This window comes from Canis lupus, chromosome 8 (assembly GCF_048164855.1).
Source record: "Canis lupus baileyi chromosome 8, mCanLup2.hap1, whole genome shotgun sequence".
In the NCBI taxonomy this organism is placed as follows: domain Eukaryota; kingdom Metazoa; phylum Chordata; class Mammalia; order Carnivora; family Canidae; genus Canis; species Canis lupus.
The window spans coordinates 32,093,082-32,100,560 of record NC_132845.1 but is presented as its reverse complement, the minus strand read 5'-3'; the positions used below and the strand labels follow the sequence as shown (position 1 = coordinate 32,100,560).

Genomic DNA, 7,479 nt, shown 5'->3' with positions numbered 1-7,479 from the left:
ACCCACTGGATTTTAATTTATGGAGGTGGCTGCGTGGCAAGAAGAAGCAGCTATGCCATCAAAAGAAGATTTTTATTACATTCCCCAAGAGGCGCACACACCATGCATAGCCACATGGGAAAGAACTAGATTTTCAGGTCAGAAACAGAAGGAAAGAGAAAGCCTAAGCTAGAGCCTTTGTTAAGGTCTCCATGGAAATGGAAAGCCAGGCAGAGTGAAAAATGTAGGATTGGCTAGCCTGAATAATTCCAGCAGGTTTAGGGCTATAGAAATGATCTCCAGTTGCCTAGTCCCTGGGATGATTTAGAGCAGAGGAAATATTGGGTTGGTGTGTGAAGATTAGATAAAGACATGACTGGAATGACTCAGGATATATTGGTTTGCATATCAAAAATGTATTATATAAATTGTTTCTATCTTTAGGAATTAGCTAGCTCTGGGAGGGGCAATCTCATCTCTGGTCGGTAAGGTATTCAAATGCTATAGCATCAAGAATACAGTAAAGAATCTGGACCTCCAACAAACACATGAAAAAAAAACAAAAACAAACAAACAAACAAACAAAAACAAACATTTAACATCACTTGGCATCAGAGAAACACAAACTGAAACCACAATGAGATATCCCATTACACCAGTCAGAATGGCTAAAATCAACAAGTCAGGAAACACAGATCTTGGCAAGGATGTGGAAAAGGGGAAGCCTCTTACATTGTTTGTGGGAGTGCAAACTGGTACAGACACTCTGGAAAACAGTATGGGGATTCCTCAAAAAGTTAAAAATAGAGCTACCCTGAGACCCAGCAATTGCACTACCTGGGATTTATCCATAGGATACAAACATAGTGATTCAAAGAGGCACCCAGACCCCAATGTTTATAGCGGCAATGTCCACAATGGCCAAGATATGGAAAGAGCCCAAATGCTCATTGACAAATGAATGGATAAAGAAGATGTGATAAAAATCTGGAATATTACTCAGCCATCAAAAAAAGAAATCTTACCATTTGCAACAACATGGATGTAACTAGAGGGTATTACACTAAGTGAAATAAATCAATCAAAGAAAGACAATTATCATATTATTTCACCCATATGTGGAATTTAAGAGACAAAACTGATGAATATAGGGGAGGGAAAGGAAAAGAAATAAGATGAAATCAAAGACAGAGACAAACCATGAGAGACTCTTAATCATAGGAAACAAACTGAGGGTCACAGGAGGGGAGGTGGTTGGAGGGTTGGGATAAGTAGGTGATGGACATTAAGGAGGACACTTGATGTAATGAGCACTGGGTGTTGTATGCAACTGATGAATCACTAAATTCTAAATCTGAAACTAATAATACACCATATATTAGTTAATTGATTTTAAATAACATTTTTTTAAAAGCCAAGCCTCACATACACACTGTAAATGTATCTCTGGCCACCAAAAATATTTTTAAAAAAATACAGGTATTGTAAAGAATGAATGTCAAATTGATAAATATAGAGTCTAACAAAACACAGAACAGATTGTGGTGCCATTCACTGAACTCTGTACCACCGGAATAGAAGCTGAGAGTAGTGAAGGTAGAAATATTTAAAATGATGCTAGTGCATTAAAATAAAGATGTCTGATAGAAAGTTAGAGTAGATCCAGAAATCCTAAGAGAAATATGGACTTCAGAGATGAGCTTGGGATTTACCAGCAAGAATTATTAGGGAGTCCTCAGAACGTTATCAGCAAGAGTAGAAGGTAGTGAAGTGGAAAAGTGGCAACTCGAGTGCATCCATAACATAAGAAGGGAGCCCAGGGAAGAACCTTGTAGAGTTAAATGCAATCCTCATTGCAATAGAGTCCTAGACAAGAGGAATGTGAGCTACTTTTTTGAGATATTTTAGACCCTTTGTAGATTGAATATTTTCTATGTTCAGCATCCTGAGTCAGATCTATGAACAGTAAAAGTATATGAGTATATTTGTTAAAGTCTAATAGAAAAGTTTTCCAGTGTTTTCTTTTTTTTTTTAATCAGGCAAAGAAACGATTTCTAAATCAAGATTCCTAACAACATTGGCCACTTAAAGAAAACCATTTGAGCACTTACCATTAAAAATGTTATATCGAAGAAAAGATTTTATATACATGTATTATCTTTAAGAAATTTGAAGCCTTTTGTAATAATTAATAGGCAAAATAGACCTGTCTCATATTGATAAAAAAAGCTCAGTTGGTTTATCTTTTCAATAAACTAGAATATTATAAAAAGATGCTCATGCTGGAGTTTTTGAACTACGTTTATGAGACAGTGTTTATATACATTATATTTGAACATTTTTTCCACACTGTATCTCTAAAAAATATTAAATCAATCACTCCTCTAGATATTCTTTCTCTGAAATAGCTATAAATTAGTAGGATAATTTTTGTGAATAAACTTGTACATTTTTCTCTGCATGTATTCCTCCACCTAGGAGAAATAAATTCACCTGAGTTTACCTCAAACTGTGAGACTTTTGATGGAATCAATTTGATTTAGTTGTCCCCAAAGCATTCTCATAGAGTTATTATAGTGCTTGACTAGTGCATGGAAATGAAAGAAGCCCAGTGCAACTAGAGTTTGAAGGGAAAAAAAAAGAGAGTGGCTGTCATGGTGCAGAGATCCTGAGAAATGGACAGATTAGATATATATTTAGGAGGCAGAAATGACAGATTGTATTGATGGATCTGATGTAGGAGCTGGAAGAGAAAAATATTCAAGATAACTTTCAATTTTCTGGCTTGAGCACCTAGGTAGATGCAATGTGTCATCAATTTGGGGGAAACTGGATCATACACAGCTTCAGTGACCTAAGCAAATTATAACTTCTATATGAGACATATTAAATGTGTATGCTTCCAAGTATCGAGGGAAGATGCAAAGTAGTCATTGAATATTTGCCTGGAGCTTCAAAGCAAGATCTATGAGATATATACCAAGGAGTTATTAACATATAGGTACACCTGTAGAAATGTATGCTTCTGCAATTGATTGAGAAGATTGACCTCACAGGAGAAAATGGCCGAGAATAAGTAGAACAGAAGGAAACTGAAAAAAATTGTCATTGAGATAAGAATATTGAGACATAATGCAATACAACGAAAGCCAGGAGACAGAATGTTTCAAAACAATACATTTTTTCAATTAGTTTAAACACTACCAAGAAGTTTAATAAGATTAACATTAAAATACATATTTGCTTAATGGCAAGGAAAGCTGCAGTTGTTTGAGAAGTTGACTGTCCCTGAAATACAGAGTCAATGCATTGTAGAAAACTTGATAAGCTTGCAGGAAAAGTAAAAAGTTGATGCAGAGTATTTTGAAAACACAGCAAATAATTCAAGAAATTCAGATGATTGTTACTTTTGTTGTCCTTGCTGTTTTGCTTGCTTTTAGGATGGGAGTTACCTGTTCAAATCTGGCTGCTAATTACAATGATGCTAAAAAATTTAATGACTGAACACTCGGGAATGTTGGGGAGATTTACCTAAGAAGGTAGGAGGGTATACGATTTAAAATACAGATAGAGTGTTTGACCTTTGCTAAATGGACAATTTTTTTTGTAACAAAAAGAAGATAGGTACAAATATAAAATAGGTTGCTCATTCATGAGTGGTAAGGCTTCTATTAACTCGGTATATCATGAGGCAATTTTATCAGCTATTCTTAGCTGTGTTTGGGGCAAAAAGAGAAAGACCATTAGAGGATAATGTATGACATGGGGAATAGTCAGAAGAGCCTGAAGAGTGGGCATAGGTGGTGATATGTAATTATATTACTGGGCAGTTATAAGTGCCCAAAAGAAAATGGCAATCATGACTTTGTAATTTATAAGCAGAAATTTCTGTCGTGAACTGACACATCCACTTGTATGATTTCTTTTTTGCCCACCAATGTTTAGATCCAGAATGGAAAACTTGCTAGAAATTTATTTATCCATGGCTGGGGTTTGTTATGAGAGTATGTTGGAATGAGACTGGAGCTGGATGAGTGTGTATATTTACAAGAAAATAGTTTAATGTTGGTGCACAACTGTCAGCTAGGTAATAATGAAGAAAAGTGAAAGACTGATGAATGCAGAGGTAAGACTCTTACTGTATTGATGCTGTTCATGAGAGTAAAGGGTAGTTACATGGTAGGCATTTCACCAAGTACAATGAAGGATTTATAGGATTTTAATGACAGCATCAGACATTTAAATATTTGATATAGATCATGGTGTAGTTTTTAATTATATAAATAGTAATACATTTACATAGGAATGAGTAGTTAAGGTAGATGTCACAATGAGACCATTAAGAAAACTAAAAATCAAGGGCTAATGGAGGATCATGCACTCATAAAGAGAAGCCATACAAAGGGATGAGAGGACAATGATCTGATGACAAAAAACAAGAGCAAGGAGTGAAAATTAAAGCCCTCAGTGAAGAACATAAAATTCAGTGAAGTTAGTAGAGGAGGTTACTCTATGAACACAAAAATACAGAAGAGCCACATAACATGGGTATTAGTGGATTCCCTGGGTGGCGCAGCGGTTTAGCGCCTGCCTTTGGCCCGGGACGTGATCCTGGAGACCCAGGATCGAATCCCACGTCGGGCTCCCGGTGCATGGAGCCTGCTTCTCCCTCTGCCTATGTCTCTGCTTCTCTCTCTCTCTGTGTGACTATCATAAATAAAAAAAATAAAAAAAAATAAAAAAACAAACAAACATGGGTATTAGTTTCAATACCAGTTTTCTGACAATAGCTGGATGTCTTATAGTTCAATTCACTTCTGACACTAACTATCCAGAATTAACATCCAATCCAGAGGGCTAAAAGCAAGACCTTAAATTTTGACACCCATTTGCTCACAGCACCAAATCCCACAGTCCCCAACAAGATTTCCCTTACTTCAGACACAAGACATCAGTGGAGTCCTCAGATTATCCACACCTCCTCCTGACAGAGCTACAAATTCAGAGGTTCCCGTGATCCCTGTTCAGTTTTGGGAATATGCTAGAAAGATTCACAGAACTATATGTGGTTTTATTATAAAGGATATAACTCAGAATGTTGTGCCCAAGATTGCGAATCTGAGAAACCACCAAGGAGCCGACACCGATGCAAACACACGAGGGTTTATTTACAAGCTGGAGCTCGGGTCCAAGTGTACCCCACACAGCGGAGCAGGGACTTGGACCCTGAGGTGGGTTTCAGCTGAGTTTTATGGGCTGGTCTAGGGGACCTCCAGAAGCGGGGATGGAATTTCTCAAATTCTGTTTACATTCTGATATGGGGCTTTCAAGGGCATTGAGCTCTGTTCTTATTCTAATATGGGGTTTCCTGCCCTTGGCTTGGGCTCTGTTCTTATTCTAATATGGGCTTTCTAGGTTGTTAAGCTGTAAACTGTTTTCTTCCTGTAACTGAAGTAATGTAAATTTCAGCTGTTATTCACAGGGGCCTGGGATGGCTGTGCTTGTGCTGAACTTAAAGTTGAATGGCCTTAATTTTCTCCACCTCCACAAGAGTCAAATAGATTGAAGTTTTGGGAGGGTGGGGAGAAGTGCAGGAGCTTTTTTCCTGTGGAGTCAGGATAAGCCACCCTTCTACGACATAAATATGTTCACCACCCAGGAAGCACTCCAAGCCTGTGGTTCTGAGTCATGGTTTCATTACAAAGGCAATGTTGATTAAATCATTGGCGGGTGATGAACTCAATCTCCCTTCCCTAGAGGTTTGAGAGGATGCTCAACCCCCAAGTCATGAGGGTTAGTTTTTTTCTAGAGACCATCCATCCTGAAGCGAGGGCCTCCACCAGGAGTCACCTCTTAGGATTAGAAATACACTTCTACCCCTCAGGAAATGTAGAGTTTTTGAAGTTCTGTATCAGGAACAAAGACCTGTGTGTGTGTGTGTGTGTGTGTGTGTGTGTGTGTGTGTGTCTGTACCTCAAGGGAGAGAAGAGTTTTTTGTTTGTTTGTTTGTTTTTCTACAAAATGAAGATAATAAGACGAATTCTTATGGGGACAAATATGCTTTATTTAACACAATTCAGAAGTGTAAAACTATAGCAATTACTCAGCAATCATACCATTCTTTTGCATGAATTTTGTGATGTAAACTAAATAATAATATTAAGTAGATCTGTTTCCTTGAATGAGAAAGGAAATCACATTTATAGAACTGTAAGTGAAAGAATTTGCATATGCTGGCTCAGAGAATATTCAATGCAAATTATTTGGGTAGAAATTGAGATTCAAAGATGTAAAATTAAAATGTAGTCATCATGAATTAGATTTATGTCTAACCACAGATTCTATATGCTTACCATTAGTTTCCCCAACTGAAGAAGAGTAGAATTTTTTTTATTTATTTATTTATTTATTTATTTATTTATTTATTTATTTATTAACAGAGAGAGTGCAACAGCATAAAAGCAGGTGGAGCAACAGGCAGAGGGAGAGCAAGAGGCACCTATGTGACCCAGAGCAGAATCATTAATAGGATTTGTTTTTTAAATAAAATTTTTCTAGGAGAAACTGCCATGTTATTTTCAACATGCCATGCTCCACAGTGCTGCCATATGCAGCTATTACCCATAGGCCTCCATAATCTAAAATACCGATTCTTTTGCTTAGCAAAAATTCCTGGTAGAAAGTATCTTACTCCCATTTCTTCTTCCTCCATATATCTTTAAATTCAACTTCATAATAGGGACTATTAGTATGGTACAATAGGCTTAATTTTAGAAATAGTATATATATATATATATATATATATATATATATACTATTTCTTGGTAGTTTTATGGTTTTATTAACACAAATATGACACGCACATAAGCCGTCTATTCATTTTCATCGCTATGCAGCCTGGCATTGGGATTGGTGACTCTGATGGCCAGCTGGGCTGCTCGTTCCACCATGGCTTTGCGGTTCTTAGAGGATACATTGTGAGCAATCTCTGCACAATAAGATTTGTTGCACTTCAGCAGCACTTAAGCTCCTTGATATTGTGGACTAGGAACTTCCCGAAGCCACTGGGCAGCATGTGCTTTGTTTTCTTGTTGCTCCCGTAACCAATGTTGGGCATCAAGATCTGGCCCTTGAATCTTCTGCATACCCTATTGTCAGTGCCTCTGGGTTTCTACCAGTTGCGCTTAATTTTGACATATTGGTCTGACTGGTGCTGGATGAACTTCTTGGTCCTCTTTTTAACGATCTTGGGCTTCACTAGAGGTCTGAGGGTCATATATATACATATATATATATGTAAGCGTAGGCCAAACATTTTGTTTTTAGTAAAAAGTATAGTATTCGTTCTTACCGTTACATATTGTCATTACATTTTCCTCTATCATTTGTATTAGTTTTAGAACACTTAAAAATTTTTGTCTTTGAATCATAAGTTCAAGTTAATGAGAATAAGCATGAGATGTTTGACGTATGGAATTTGACTTTTACAGATATTCATTC

At 36.9% G+C, this 7,479-nt stretch overlaps 1 pseudogene; it reads right to left on the bottom strand.

The window, feature by feature from the left end:
• Positions 1 to 6,851: 6,851 nt before the first annotated feature.
• On the bottom strand, positions 6,852 to 7,255 carry LOC140639167 (large ribosomal subunit protein eL32-like; annotated as a pseudogene).
• Between the last annotated feature and the right edge of the window lie 224 nt (positions 7,256 to 7,479).